At 41.2% G+C, this 16542-nt stretch overlaps 1 long non-coding RNA gene across 1 annotated transcript; it reads right to left on the minus strand.

The window, feature by feature from the left end:
* Nucleotides 1-618: 618 nt before the first annotated feature.
* Nucleotides 619-6906, minus strand: LOC128422598 (uncharacterized). The gene is made up of 3 exons (XR_008332532.1): nt 6769-6906; nt 2480-2562; nt 619-788 (listed from the first exon to the last, which is right to left on the minus strand). It is a non-coding gene; the product is annotated as an uncharacterized LOC128422598 (long non-coding RNA).
* Between the last annotated feature and the right edge of the window lie 9636 nt (nt 6907-16542).

Genomic DNA, 16542 nt, shown 5'->3' on the forward strand with positions numbered 1-16542 from the left:
GATTAGCTGTCCAGTTTCACAGCCTAGACACCACAGAGCCAAGCTTATTTATACGCAGCTGAGTATAGATGGAACACCTAAAGGAATGTTCCTCTTTAAGGTCTTTGAACAGGTAATGTGTTATCAAATTATGTTGACTAACAAGCCATATATCCATCCCGTCTTTCACAATACGAATTGCAGGTCTGGGTACAACAAAAAGCCAAGGGTGGAGTGTGGAGAAATAATCAAACAACAGATTTAAATGGTTAGAAGCAAGGTCACATTTGTTGGTTAATAGCAGCCCAGGAGGGTTTGGCTTGGCATTGGGGAAGGATCAGCTTGTATACCCCAGTTGCTGTGTGATGAGTAAGTCATCTGCCTCCAAGTCTGTGTAGCCCAAAGTATGGACCAGTTTTAGGTAACCCTTGGAAACAACTGGGGATGCCCCCATCCAACTTGTCCTCCTCCAAGCTAGGGCATCTGGACTTGGGGCGGCATTCCACATCCCTTAAGGGGATCCCCAATAATGGGAAGCTGGGAGCTGATCTCCACTTTCCCACCTGGAGATCCTGCTCAATGTCAATTCCCACCCAAAAGCTGTATCTAATATAAAAACAACCTCCTGAATGGAAAAGCTATCTGTATTGTCTTATCATTACAGGGTTTCAGGTACAATTATTATCTGTCACCACAGAATACAATAACATATTTCCCAAGCTAACTTCCACAGTCTCAGAAAGGTCTTAGCAAAGCCATTGCCATGCCATCGGTTGGTGTAGATGAGGCTGGGCCAGGATCAGGCTGCCCTGTCGAAAGAAAGAAAGATCAGAACCAAATGATTCAGCTTAAAGAAAAGTGGTAGTAGACTTTAGATGAAAGGTCTTTTATTTCCCTTTTTACAGCATTGAGGATCAAGGTCACAAATGGTTTGCATGAGAATTTTCTCCTTCAGATAATTCCACGAAAAACAGCAAAGCCACAATTTGTATATTTGGGGAGAATAAAACATGGCAATAAGGATGTTGTGTCGGGAGATTGTAAATCAGGTGTGGGGACTCTTTAGCCCACCAGATGTTGTTGAACCACAATTCTCATCACTGCTGGTCATTGGCCAGGCTTGCTGAGGATGGTGGGAGTTGTAATTCAGCAACATCTAGAGCAGTGCTCCCCAACCTTTTTATCGCCGCGGACCAGTAAATGTTGGATATTTTTTCCATGGCCTCTTGTTTTGAGCTGAGTCCCCCCCTCCGTGCACTTACCTCACGGCAGCTTCTCTTCAGTCCCCGCGTCTCCGACCTCGAGTCCTCAGTCCTCCCGTGGCGCCGAAAGGCGTGAGGTTTGCCTTTCGGCCAATCAGGAAGCGGGAGGACCCACTCCCTGATTGGCCAGGAGGAGCATCAGTGTAACAATAGCAAATTTTCATTCGCTATTGTCACACAATGGGCGGGCTTGAGAGGGCGCAATGCTCTGCGCCTCGGCCACCCGCCACAGTGAAATGATTTGAAGTTCCTCGGGCGGCCCAGTGCCGATTGATCCACGGACTGGCACCGGGCCGCAGCCCGGGGGTTGGGGAACACTGATCTAGAGGACTAAAGATTCCCCACACTTGTTGTAACTTAAGATGCTGGACTAATTCAAATTAAAGTATTGAAACCATCCTGTAGGCTTTTTTTTTTAAGCAGGTAAAATAATCACCCCCAAATTACCCTAAGATGATGGGCTACTCTGGTGCATGATACCTACTATAATACAGAAAAGAGCCCCATTAGGACTGGCCTTCATTGCCTTTCATTATCTATCGTGCTACCCCTAGCAAGAGAATTGCATGAGTTCATATGAATGAGAGCACAGTTATTCTGCAGCAACTCCAACCCCATTAAAACTACTGAAGCTGCACCAGGTTTTAACAAAGGTCAATGGAAAAGCTCTCAGTAACTCCAAAGTGCTTTGGATCCAACCTAGGTCTGTATCTAATTTGGCTCAGTTCATTTCAGGTCCAGACATTTGCTAACACTGCAATTTATAATGCTTGCAGCTCCTGAAAATTCAGACCTTAATCAGTGGCTTTAGCGTCAAATCAAGTCAGAAAATGCAGGAGGGGGCTTGGGAGAATGAATGCTGATAAATATATATATATATTTCTGATAACTTGCAGGAAAACAATGTTATAAATTCCTCCATACAGTTTTTTTTCTTCCTTCCTTCATTTCATACACATAAAAAAACCTTAATTCTGCATTGACACTGAATATATTTAATTTGTAAGAAATGAAGATACCGGGACTGAAAACAGATTAGTATAAGCTTTGTAGGCTGCTCCACTGCTTCTGCAAATGAGCTACAAGGGTGGTGATTAATCTGGTGCACTTTAACTTTTAAATTTATTCTTAAAATTCAGCTCCTCTTACAAAAAAAGTTTCTTTCCTGTCACTTAAGGCCCTTGAGAAAAGTTTTTCTTTTTTGAAAAACAAATTAACAGAGATTAGCTTTTCCTTACCATTGTTAAGATAGGAGCCTATCTGCTTCTTTGTTCACGGTTTTTATGCCTTTGCACTGCAAGACAGATTCATTAGGAATAGCCTACAAAAAAGGAAGTACCTCAGTAATATCAGTCAAATTCTAGGCTTATTTCAGATGCTCCCATGCCCTAGCACAAGGTTCAGAACCTGTGGCCCACTGTAATATATGATGTCAGGAACAGGTAAAGGTGTGGCTGGGTCAAAGAGGGCTTACAGGCACTACTGATCAGCTGGTCAGAGGGTCCGACACAATGGTTGGGTTCTCTTTGAATTGGAGGCTGCAACAATGGAAGGGATGTGAAAGTTCTGCATTCTCTCCATCTAAGTGCAGGTTGCATATATATGTAAACAAACTATATATCATAAAGGCACCACAGTCCCCTCTGTCCCTCATGTTTTCCAAAAGGATACACAAACCCTGGTAAGTGCACCTGGAACCCCCGGAATCTTGCACCGCTCAGAGATTGGGATGGCTTGTAACAATATATACACCCAGGGGCGGCCCTACCATTAGGCAAAGTGAGGCCTAAAGTGTCAGAGTTGGGGTGGTCAGAAGCAGCCTCTTAGCTGTTCCTCCTAAGACCTCCAGTCCTCTCCTCTGTTGGAAGACAGATCTATGCAGCCCGTCCTGGGCTACCTAAACCTGCATGCTATCCCATCACCAGAGTTGAAGTAGGATTCAGCTGCCACTCTGTGCCTGGAATAGGAAGGGACACAATCTTGTCCTTTGCTTCAGGCAGCAAGATGTGTTAAGCCAACCCTGTGTATACACGCCACCTAATGTAATTCACAAATAAGGATTCCAAATAAGGACTACATTCAGATCAGCAATTCACTCCAGAATATATTGATCATGTGAGTCTACTTTGCAATATGGACCCAGCAAATGCCTCCTCTATTCCCAATATAGTACAGTGCTACCTTGGGTTAAGTACTTAATTCGTTCCGGAGGTCCGTACTTAACCTGAAACTGTTCTTAACCTGAAGCACCACTTTAGCTAATGTGGCCTCCTGCTGCTGCCACGCCACCAGAGCACAATTTCTGTTCTCATCCTGAAGCAAAGTTCTTAGCCCGAGGTAATATTTCTGGGTTAGCGGAGTCTGTAACCTGAAGCATATTTAACCTGAAGCATATGTAACCCGAGGTACCAATGTATTGCAACAACATTTGCTCAGTATATCCGCTATCTCAGACAAAACAAAAGGAAATCACATGCACCCTAAAATCTGTGTTCTTGTATGGATCATGCTTATTAGGCGTTCACAACAATTAGAGCAGTTGCTCTGGCTTTCCTCCCCTTCTTTTCTTAATTGATGAGTCAAAGTGAAAGTTTCTGTAGAGAGCTTGATTTATTTTAGAGGGAGAATTCAAACCTGAGCATGTGTTGGGAAAATAAATCAAGTAAAGATTTCTTTGTGCTCATTATAAAGCAAGAATAAACCTACAGAGGAGCAAAGTATTTTCCTTTCTTTTCCTTTTTTTTTTAAAAAAAGGGGGAATTACACTGTCAGAAATGGATTTTGCATTAAACTGTGCCTACATACACTATGCAACGTCTCAGTTGTGATCACAGCAAAACCTATTATACTGGCCATTTTACTGCACCACTTTATTTTGCAGGATCTATTTCTGAATCTAAGAGGGGGGGTTTCCCCCTTGCTAACAAAGAGCAAACACTAACAGGGAGAACAATGTCCTAGTAAATATCTCTCTCACAAAGTGTCGTTCTCGGCTTCTTTTCTGTGAGCCTCTGTGGACACAATGAATTATGGTAATCCTCAATGTTCATTTAATTCTTTCAACAGGAAAAAAAACCTTCTGAGGCCAACATCGATATTACCGCCTACACTTGCCACTCAGAAGTGTTTGCCCATTGAGTTGATAGAACAGTAATTCCCAGACTAGTGTGCCATGTCATGTGCCAAGGAAATGTGAGACCAGAACATGCATCCACAGAGGAAGCCTTCTGCTGCAGCCTTTTTCAGACACCACCTACTACCACCAGTGTACATGCCCCCAATGCTGGCTATGCTCCAGATTGTAATGTGAAAGTAGGCAAAGGATAAGATAATGCTCCTTCCCATTTTGTTTATAGAATCTGATTTGCTTACATCTGTTCTTAAATTTATTACCTAAGTTTTATTGTGTTTTGTTGCTTGGGGTACTTTAAATAACTTTTAAATGTTTTAACTTAGTTTTAATTTTATTTTCAATGGTATTTTTTATCACAACAGTTTGCCAGGCATAGGCAAACTCGGCCCTCCAGATGTTTTGGGACTACAACTCTCATCATCCCTAGTGATCAGGGATGATGGGAACTGTAGTCTCAAAACATCTGGAGGACCAAGTTTGCCAATTCCTGGTGTTTGCCATCCTGAGCTCCTTTGGAAGGAATTTAATAAATCAATAAAATCAATGAAGATCCAGAGTCACTTCGGTCAGTGACTTGTCAGTTCAAGAGATCAGGTTATGGAAGGAATGGATCTTACATTTGGGGGCAAAAAGGTTATCTTTATCCAAGCCTTTGGAAAATCAAGCATATGGACCGGACTTCAATGTTCAGGCAACTGCTTCAGAACTTCTTCAGTATCTCATTCTGTAGTAGGTGAACTGCTGCAGAACCCCTGGAGATCTCTTGAAGTGAAGCTGTAACGAAATCATTAGTTTCCTTAACAGTATTTCTCTTTCCTTCATCTCATTTGAAATAAATGAAATCTATTCTTCTTTAGTCTTTCTACAATTTATTTTTTTTTGCTAAAGGGTTTAAAGAATTATGCTCTCAAATCAATACTCTCTTTTGAGCATCCTGCCAATAATGCATTCTTCTTTTATGAAGGAAGCGATCAAATCTGAACTCACAACGGAAAGACTCACCCAACCATCTTTGGGATTTCTTTCAGGTGGTTAGCTCAGTCTTAAAATGCTCATTGTTGCCATTATAGGTGGTAGATTTTTAAATCAAAGACTCCTAACAGGTCACCATGAGACCATTACAAATACTTGATCTCTATTCTCTTTGAAGTGTTGCTAGTATAAGGGATAATGATAATAAAAAATGATGGAAAACTAAGGTAGCTTGAGGATGTGCTTTTAAAAATACTAAATCTAGCCATTGTCTGGGCAGTAGAGATATACAAGTTTTTCTCCATCATTAAAGGGTCACTTTATCAATAGACCTAACCTGGGTAGGCTAGTTATTTCTTTTAGGATAGCAGATATCTTCATCAATGGAAGAATTCCTTCCATCAGAGGAACATCCCTTCCTTCAGAAAAAGTGAATCTTTGATCAAATCATTATCTTCTGTAGCTGCAGATACGGAAGGGATCAACCATGTGACCAGGTTCAAATGTGAGCCTAATAAATCAGGAATTGCATGCCCAGATGCTGTGTGCCTAGTACCCCTTTGATGCTGTATATGCAGAAACTGAAAGGACCACAGTACAATGTCACTTTGGTTCTAATCAGGCCACAACTTTTTTTATTACAGATGTAAGTAGGTTTTGGCTTAGGCATTGAGGATCTCCTGTATTAACCAACCCACCTGCTGGAAGATTTTCTGGGGGATAAATCCTGATATAGGGTTGACCTATGACATATATCAAACCATGACAGGATCACCACCTTGGGGAGTGCTATGGCTTAGCCTTCTCCTGGGCATATGGACAGAAGCACCTCCCCCTAGGATTCCTTTAACTGGATACCCCATTTCCTTGGAGGATAAGACTTTAACTGCCCCCTTCTGTCCTTGACTAAATATGATGAAGAAGAATTTGGATTTGATATCCCACTTTATCACTACCCGAAGGAGTCTCAAAGCGGCTAACAATCTCCTTTCCCTTCTTCCCCCACAGCAAACACTCTGTGAGGTGAGTGAAGCTGAGAGACTTCAGAGAAGTGTGACTAGTCCAAGGTCACCCAGCAGCTGCATGTGGAGGAGCAAGGAAGCGAACCCAGTTCACCAGATTACGAGTCTACCACTCTTAACCACTACACCACACTGGCTCTCATACTCAATGCCTTATTTACCAAAGTTGTGATGATTACTATGAGGTGGGGGGTGGGATCCACACAAGCCTAATTGGTCTGAATGAGAAATTCCTCCCTGGCCTTGAATACAGCAACTGATAGTTCCATAGCAAGGCCATACTAAGGACACTCTGTTGGGTGGGTGTTAGCCATGCAACAAGGGAAGGTGGGTGGAAAATCCAAAGGTCACTGCAATGCTGGGTGAGGAGGCAGGCCTAATTGAAGCCTGGGGAGCAGACCTGAGTGAAGACTCCAGCCTGAGTTGGAGTTAGCTCTGCCCTGCCTCCAGGCCTGCCTGTGATTGGCCAATTTTCAGGTGAGCCAAATTCAAATCTCCTTGACCAGCAAAAGAGAACATGACATCTCCCACTGGCCATTGAGACTCCACCCGAGGCAGCAGGGCAGCACTATGGCACAACTGTCACCTCACAAAGGATGGAGACAGGACATGCAACCCATTATCATGATTATCAAAGTTGATGTCGTTGGCTCTGAGAATTCTAGGCCAGGGGTCAGCAAACTTTTTCAGCAGGAGGCCGGTCCACTGTCCCTCAGACCTTGTGGGGACCTGGACTATTTTTTTGGGGGGATGAACAAATTCCTATGCCCCACAAATAATCCAGAGATGCATTTTTAATAAAAGCAAACATTCTACTCATGTAAAAAAAAAACCAGGCATGTCCCACAAATAACCAAGAGATGCATTTTATATAAAAGGACACATTCTACTCATGCAAAAACACGCTGATTCCCAGACCGTCCGTGGGCCGGATTTAGAAGGCGATTGGGCCTGATCCAGCCCCCGGGCCTTAGTTTGCCTACCCATGTTCTAGGCTGCCTGTGAAGTGCTCCCCAAATTAACTTTAGCAAATAAGCTAATTCAAATACGCTTTACTGAATGCATGCTCCCAGGCACTGTGTTGTTGCACCCTTCCTGCCTTGAAGCAGACTCAGGTCAGACGTTCTCTGCTAAATTATTGCAGCTACAAACACCATGGGAACTGTACGCAAAAGCTCTCTGTAACCTCCAGAGTCCACCTGCAAAATGGGTCAGATCCCCTGGAACAGAACTAAACGTATCTAATCCTTAGGTTCAGTCTAATCCATTAAGATAAACCTCATTAGTACTAATCCCTTTTACTAATTACAAAAGTTCCTTAAAGCTTTAAGATTGCATTACAGATAGGAGGACATATTAATTATACCCATGTGACACCATTTACCCACATGAAATCCACCAAATTGCTACTTTGGTCTAAAGCAAAAGATGATGAACCAAAATTAATAAGTATAAGAAGTCTACTAAACTAAATAATCTTAAATTAACACTGCAGTTATACTGACCATTGCTTTCAACATTAATAAAAAGCAACAGTGTTCTTGAATTCTGATGGCCATCGAGTTTTAGATTACCTATAATTCTTGGGTGAGCTGAGAGTTTGTTTGGACTGTGGGTGAAAACCTGGAGGCTGAGAAGGAGAGTGTGTCAGAAGGAAAAGGAATTGGTATGAGTTTATATCTATTAGTAAATTTGTATTAATGTAGCATTTTTATATGTGACTATTTTTGTAATATTTTGTTTAAGTTATCTGATGTTGCTACCATTTTTTTGTACACCACTTAGGAGAATATATTTTTTGTACACCGCTTTTTAATATATTAAGTGGTATAGAAATCAAATAATCAATCACAGGCATTGAATTCTAGACCTTCTGGTACATCAAGCACTTTACCAATGAATGGGTTGCATGGCAGATCAGCACTGAATGCCTTGCACTTCATTCTAGCCTCGCTGGAAAACCACATCATATACTTCTAATTTATGTTGCATTTATCATTCAGTCATTACAACTCTCTCATACAAATAAAATGTTAGATGTCTCTTGAAGGGGAGTGCGAATCATAGCACTGTCCTCCTAAAATAAAATTGATCTGTATTCATTTGTCTTCATAATTCATAGTAGTGATTGGGGGAGTTCTTCATTTTTATTTTTCACAGTGTGAGAACAAATGGCTCATTAATTTTAAGCACATCAGTCTGCAATCCATGTCAGATAGAATAATGACTGACATTATATAGAACACAATGGACTGAATGTACAAATATAATTTCCCTGCATTCATCCGTGTTTGCATAGGGAAAACTTTTAAGAACCAACTGATGAGAGAGGTGTGTAATTTAGCAGAGGCAGGAAGAATGTGTGATGGGTACAGATATGGGCAATTCTGGGTAGAGTGGATGTTTTGTAAAAAGACATGGCTTGAAATGTCCAAGACATTAGCATCTAGCAGAGTGCCCACCATGTAGGTAGATATGTAGGTAGATATGTAAACTCTTCTTACCCAACACAGAGCGCTCTGGAGATTCTATCGATGTCTGCATTCTCTGGATGTTTAAAGACACAGCGCACAATTGCATCCCTGCAGGATGCCTGCCACTGTAAGGACACTCCATCCTGTGTCAGACAGACTCAAAGGTGGAGAGTAGCCTTTGCTTTCACCACAGCAATGTTACTGGCAGCCATTCGGTTGTGACATCATTGAGTACCAAGCCACCTGTTATCTACAGACTCCTAGACTGGAGTGCTGAACTTGCCCACACTGGAGAACGATGGAGCTGGTGGAGTGGAATGGTGGTGCAAATTTGCCTGCATAGATAGATAAAGAGATCTGAGAATACATTGTACCATGTCTGATCTAACAGGAATGGTCCTGTTCAGGGTTCTAGCTAGCAAGCCATATGCTTTCCCACTTACTTCCTTACCCACCTCCCCTTTCTCCAGCTGACACTATTTCCTGGGTTGTTCTCTCTCTACACCGCCTCCCCAATCTATTTCTGCATACCTGCATACCCCCCAAGCATGCCGATACTTTCTTCTCATTTCTCACCTGATATCAACCATGTTGGCAAAAAGAGGGAAAATTTGGATGTATATGCTAGACACTTTAACACTGCAATAATGTCAGTCTGGAGGCAAGCCTTTCTGGATAGCCCATCATCAAAACTTCCAGGTTGGAAAGAGCATAATTTCATTTGTATCAGAGCAGCTCGTGAAGGCGGAAGCAAAAACATTTTTCAACGTCAAAAATTACTCCATTTTGTAAATCATAGCCACATGTATATTATTTTCATTACCACTCCAAGCTTGTGGGAAGTGCTCTTTGATATAACAAAGCTGTCATCCTATACCAGCTGAAGTTGCTATTAGGGGAAGTGATGGGTTTGACCATATTCTTTGATTTGTATATATCCTTTATACTTTGGCCACCTCATGAGAAGAGAAGACTCCTTGGAAAAGACCCTGATGTTGGGAAAGATGGAGGGCACAAGGAGAAGGGGACGACAGAGGATGAGATAGTTGGATACTGTTCTCGAAGCTACCAGCATGAGTTTGACCAAACTACGGGAGGCAGTGGAAGACAAGAGTGCCTGGCGTGCTCTGGTCCATGGGGTCACAAAGAATCGGACAGAACCAAACGACTAAACAACAACAACAAAATAGTGGGATGGCCAACTAACATGGCCCATTAATATATTCATGCAAGGGCTTTTGACCTAATGCTCACTAGTGGTGAGAAAGAATTGCATGGAAAGCACTATCTTATTAAATTGATATCATTAAATCAGTTGGATGAACTTATCCAAAAGAAGTGATAGGCTTTCCATTTCCAATGGTGTAGGGAGATCTTGGCCAAAATCCCGTATATAGTTAGACTATTTAAATTCAGTTGAAGTCAATAGTAGTTAAGTGTCATCACTGTGCACAGGATGGTCATTCTTGAGGGCATTTCTATCATTCCGCTGCCACCAAATGAGCCTCTTAACTAACATAAGGCAAACCTGCCCCATTAATGCTTGATTGAGAATTATATGCTTTCCAAAAGTTTTCTATGACAATGTCAATGTACATTTATTAGGAGTGGAGCTTTGGAAGTCATTGAATGATCTTGCAAGTGTTTGAGATTGCAGCTCCAGGAAAAAAGTTGAGGGGTTGTAATACATTGAAATCCATTCTCAACATATTATGTCAATGACATCTCCAAAACTGCTGGAAATATAGCTATTTGGGTTGCCCTCCCACACCCACCCACTCCACTTAACCATTTTGTAGAATAACCATTCACAGGTTTGCATCATTTACGGGATGGGAAATGCTCAATGGCCCTGGAATAATTGTATGCTACTTCTAAGATAAAGGGAATGTTTCCTTAAGATAAATGTGACATCCTTCGTATTTTTCTACCATCAATATTTGCTGCCCAAGTGAAGAAAGAAACTTGAATAAGCATGTGAGAGGGAATGTAAATAAGAATATTGCATGCATTTTCTTAATATACTCAGAGATATCATCCATGAAGCTGCTTAGTTAGCAAAATTCTATCAGTCTCCTGCATAAAAATGGCATTAAAAAGCTATAAAGGCAGCTGTTTTCAGGAAACTGAGTCTTTATAGTCCCAAGCTGGAGATACTCTTGCACATCCCAGCATTAATAGTCATGTTTTGTTACTTAATTTAGAGCAAGCAACAACATAATGTAGTGTGACTAATGCAGCCTGACAGTAAAACATTGCCCACCTCCCCAAAGTCCATCACCTGGAAAATGTGGAAATCAAAGCAATTTTCTAAAAACAAAGGTTAAATAAATCAAACTTTCAAAAGGAGAACACAAGGAAAGATTTGCATTTAAAAATATTTGTTCAATACTATCTTTGTTTTTAAGGACAATGATTTACTCTAGTCACATTGAAATCAATCAATGGCATCAGATTCATTCAGTGCCCAAGCCAAGTATGATGGCAAAATACTAATTGAGTCATCAGTGATTTGTACCCAGACAGCAATGATGCACAAATGTCCTAGACTGGAAGCAGCCTCCCCAGAGCTGCAAAACTTTGAGTCTGTGATGGTATTTTTCTCCATATATAAATCTAAAACACCCAGAACACATCGACCTATATTAGCAAATCTTTATAATGTGGTTTGTGAAGGAGCAAAATTCAGTGTAATGCTTCTACACGTAAGGATTTTCTCATGTAGGTCAGAGTGTTCTGAGTGCTTTAGATTAATATATTGAAAATAAGACCATCAAAGATTAATAGTTTTAGAGCTCTGGGGATGTTGCCTCCTACTCTACCAAGTGCCTGAGCTAATGTATCCCATAATTGATGGTGGAGTACAACATAGGCATCACATGTTTTTAATTTCTCATCACTTAGGAAAATTGGGATTATGCAACAATATTGTTTATAAAATAGGTAATTAAAGCCAGAATGTGACCTCGTCATTTCAGACTATTTAAATTTTATATTCTCAGCATCTAAATATGCTTTATCTCTAATCCAACATATTCTGATACTATAAAATCCCATTCTTTTTACAAGGGGCATCAGAGCTTAAAGGGCCCCATGAGTAATTAAGACACTGCCAGAATTCTTTTCAAAGGTTATCCTTGTTAAACTACGACCTCCAGTATTATTTTCACCAAAACTGTTTTTAGAGCTTTACAAAATAAGATATAAAACTATGCACCATCATTTGCAATATAACATCAAAAACAGGAGAAAACTTGTTGTAAGTTAAAAGTGGTGTATATCAGAGTGAGAAAGTATAGATTGACGGCTGATTGATTGTTCTGAACCCTTGGCATATCTGGCAGCAAGTCAGTATGACAAGTCCAAAGTTCAAAGTCCGAGGGCTAATCCACATAAGCAGAGTCCAAAGATCAGGAAACTCAGTCCAGAGTCAATCCAAGTAGCCAAGTCTGAAGTCCAGCAGTCAGGATACAGTCCAGAGTCAAACCTGAAGCACAGTCCTATGGAGGTCCGGGATCATCCAAGTCAAGGACCATCAACATGGTCAATGGAGCAAACACAACAGCTTAGCTCTGCATCCCTTTTGTAATTTGTATGCTGATAGCAGAATCTGGGCTTGATGAGGCATGTGACCCTCACCTGTTCTCAGCCTACTCCAGTTGAGGAACCACACATCTCCTCCCAGAGCTAGCAAGTCCCACCTGGACAGCTAGTGAGCTGGGCTATGGGCCCTTGCCTGCCTCAGCCTTCCAGAGCACCATTCCCACAGCTTCCTACACATCAGAGGCTGCCATTGATGGATACAGAGGCCCCTCAGGCTCCAACAATGGGTCCTGCTGCTCTGGTTCCTGCGCACTGGCCCCCATCTCCTCTCCATCCTCCATCACCATGTGAATACTTCCTTCCCCATCCCCTGCTTGGCCCAGTCCTGCCTACATCCCTCACTGGGATCATCTTCCTCTTCTTCCTCCTTCTCTTCAGCATGCCAGTTCCTGACACTGATTAAGAGACAGACAGACCATTCTAAATGAAGCTTCCAAATAATCATCAAGGGCAGACCCATGTATAATACATACATTACAATAATCCAGAAAGTCTTTTGCCAGAGCATGGGCCATTGTGGCCAGGCTATTTCTATAAAGGAACAGCCATAACTGGTGAATGCAAAAAGCCATTCTTCACCACAGGTGCTACTTGAGTCTTAATCAACAAAGCTGGTTCCATCACATCAATGCATTGAATCCAGACTTGCCTTCCATGATCAGAAAAAGTTCTAGTGCAGGCATAGGCAAATTCAGCCCTCCAGATGTTTTTGGCCCACAACTCCCATGATCCCTAGTTAACAGGGCCAGTGGTCAGGGATGATGGAAACTGTAGTCCCAAAACATCTGGAGGGACGAGTTTGCCTGTTCCTGTTCTAGTGTCCATGGAAGGCTTTTGATCTAATGGAAGGAACCGATCGGTGGAGTAGGATTTCTACCTACCTACCCCTGCAGACTACCTTTAACACTGTTCCAGGATGTTGTCCATCTCCAGTGTGGCAGGTACTGCTGGGGGCTGAAGAGGTAGAGTGAAATCAGCAAAAGTTGCCCCCACCCTTCTGAGAGGATGTTTCCACCAATGGTAGCAAAGGCAAGATCCAATCCAATATAAATGCAGACTTTCCAGGTGGAAATGTGCTCAGCAAATCACACAAAGAAAATAGCTCCTGCCTTGAGCATCACTTTTTTTTAAGTTTAGACTTTTTCTCTGTTTAAGGTGAAAAATTAGATAAGCCGCATTGAAAGCAGGAGGTGAGAGTAGCACCCTTAATGTGCTCTGCTTTGTCTGTTGCTCAAGCATGTTAATGTGATGCTTCCTGAAAATATGGAAATTAATTTCCTAAATGATCCTATTGCCTCTGCCAGAGCTGGAGTGGATAATTACTCTTTGGAGCCTTTCGTTTTTGTGAGATAATGCTAACAACTCTCTTGTGCAATATGATGTATCCGTATACTTCAGTCTCTCTCCCTTAAGTCAAGTACCTGACACATGGCCTACGATGTTGCAAATCTCATCCAGGTCATTATTCCCATTAAACACCTCAAAATGCCACCTGCCTTACCCAGGAGAAAAACTAGTGAAAGTTTCCCCTTGTAAATATCTGCAGCAGCAAGCTATATACAAAAAGAAAGAGATCACCTTTTACAAGATACTCAAGTAAAAGCTGTTATTTATTTTGTTGCTATCTTGGATCTTCACTGTAAGCACCAGGGACATCCAATAAAGATAGAGAACTGCAACGCAGAGTTGTCTGAGGCCCATAAAACACCCAAAGGTGATAAATTTCATTGACTTACCTGGCGCATTGGTCTGGCTGGTGACTGCAAATCCTCTGTTGTTTATCAAATAAATAGCATGCCATTAGGCAAAAACATGCAAGCCAGCTCTGTAATTGCTCTTTTCAGCAGGTGGCATTGATATCTTATAGACAACCTTTCCATCAGTACAGACCATGAACATAAAGAGGTGGAGATATTTGCAGTAACACAGGAGAAACAAGCAAGTCCATTTCTGTTTGATTAGATTAGTAATAGGACCAACTATCTGTATTCACCAAGTCTTCTGAGCACAGAACTCAATACTTAGTTCTGAGAGCAAAATTAGGGGTGGGATGGGAGAATACCTCAGTCTTTACTATTTATTTTAAAAGGCAAAGTCACAAACTAGAAGAACATAACTTATATTTTCTTTGTTTTTGAAAACCATTAAGTACTGTTTTGGTATTTGTGTTCTACTCAGAAGTCCCATTGACTTCGTTGACTCCCATGTGTGTATAGCATTGAAACCAGAAGAAGAAGCGTATCCACCTGCATCGTTCTGCCTGGACACTGAGGTCCAGGGCCGAGGGCCTTCTGGAGGTTCCCTCGCTACGAGAAGCCAAGTTACAGGGAACCAGGCAGAGGGCCTTCTCGGTAGTGGCACCCGCCCTGTGGAACCCCTTCCTACCAGATGTCAAAGAGAAAAATAACTACCAAACTTTTAGAAGACATCTGAAGGCAGCCCTGATTAGGAAAGCTTTTAATGTTTAATAGGTTATTGTATTTTAGTGTTCTGTTGGAAGCTGCCCAGAGTGGCTGGGGAAACTCAGCCAGAGGGGCAGGATATAAATAATAAATGATGATGATGATGATGATGATGATGATGATTAACCTAATGAATGAGATGAAGGGTTGCATCCTACCACGAGACCCCAAAAAGACTTTTACTCAAGCCTGGTAAATGTCACTGATCTAAAAGTGACTGTGAATTTAATCACCAATACTGCTTCATGTATATCTGCTTATTGGAAGCAAGCCACAGATCCAGTAGTTTTGGAATCTCACAGTGGTTTGGAATGCTACTGTTTGATCAACTTGGCACATATCAGAAGGAGGAGAAATAGATAACATGCACATAATTGTGTGGGCTTTCATACTGTTCCAGAATAACATATTTTATAATAGCATCCAACCATATATTATGTTTTCCTTATTATACTGGCTTTGCATACATAGTTGATATTTTCTACTTTTATTTTATTTCTTTAATTGGGAAACATTACATTAAACTTGAATAGATGGCACACATTAAACTGTGTCTATATAACTAAAATCTAGTTCTAAGTTTGTAGTATCTTTCTTTTCTTTTCATTCAAGACTAGCATTCTCCTGAGCATGGGTATTCCTTTTATATTCTAATGAATTGTTCACATTGCACATCAATCTGTAAAGGTCAATGTGACAAATAATTAAAACTGCAATTATGCACAATGCACATTATAATTAGCTCTTTTCAAATAAATAAGAATGTGTCACAAAACATACACACACACATATATATGCAAATCAGAAATGGTCCGAGGGCTCCTTCTAATAATATTGTATGACCGAAAGACAATTAGAGTTCTTTTTTAAATTCCATTCATAAATATAGCACTTTTTAAAAAAACCAAACCATTGATGATTATCTAATATGTTTGTGCAATACATTTGTAAATATATAGGAAGAGAGATCTCAGGAATAAAGATACAAATATCTTTACCCCAATTGTGTCACCATAACAACTGAATTTGGAGAAATAGTTAATTAAGGAGTACCAGCAGGGAAATGCTGACCTCAGTTCACAGCTGGGAGTAGAAGACAGCAATAAGATGTAGCCATAGAAATATGTCACAAAACCCCACTAGCAAATAAGTAAGGTGCAGATGCCAGCAGTCATCAGAATTCCTAGGAACCAATGCAATTAAACAAGAGGCATCTCCCTAATAAATGTTGCTTTTATCAAGCAGGTTTTGTTGTGTTTTTAACAGAGGAACCCCATCCTTGGGGATATTGTCTACACTTTTCCCCATCCGTCTCTGTCCAATGTTTCCCACTTCTCAAATTCATCTGCAGTCATCTAATGATGATCTGCTGAAATCCCCCTGTGGCTTGCAAGCAATTAAAAGAGAATTAGAACAAATAGGTTTTTAGGGCAAGCTCAGTCATCATGTCTCAGACTTAAAGCTGCCTTGGAGAGTATTTCTGATGCAGATGAGGCTTTTGTGGAGCTGGGTCAGGAGGACAGCCAGGGGAAGAAGGTGCTGCTAGCTGTCTGATGAAAAAGGAGTTCATGCCTGTTTCATCCTGTGGGTTCAAACTTCTCAAAGAACGAACTAGAACCCTCAACTCCATCACTT

Source organism: Podarcis raffonei, chromosome 10 (genome assembly GCF_027172205.1).
Source record: "Podarcis raffonei isolate rPodRaf1 chromosome 10, rPodRaf1.pri, whole genome shotgun sequence".
Taxonomy (NCBI): Eukaryota; Metazoa; Chordata; class Lepidosauria; order Squamata; family Lacertidae; genus Podarcis; species Podarcis raffonei.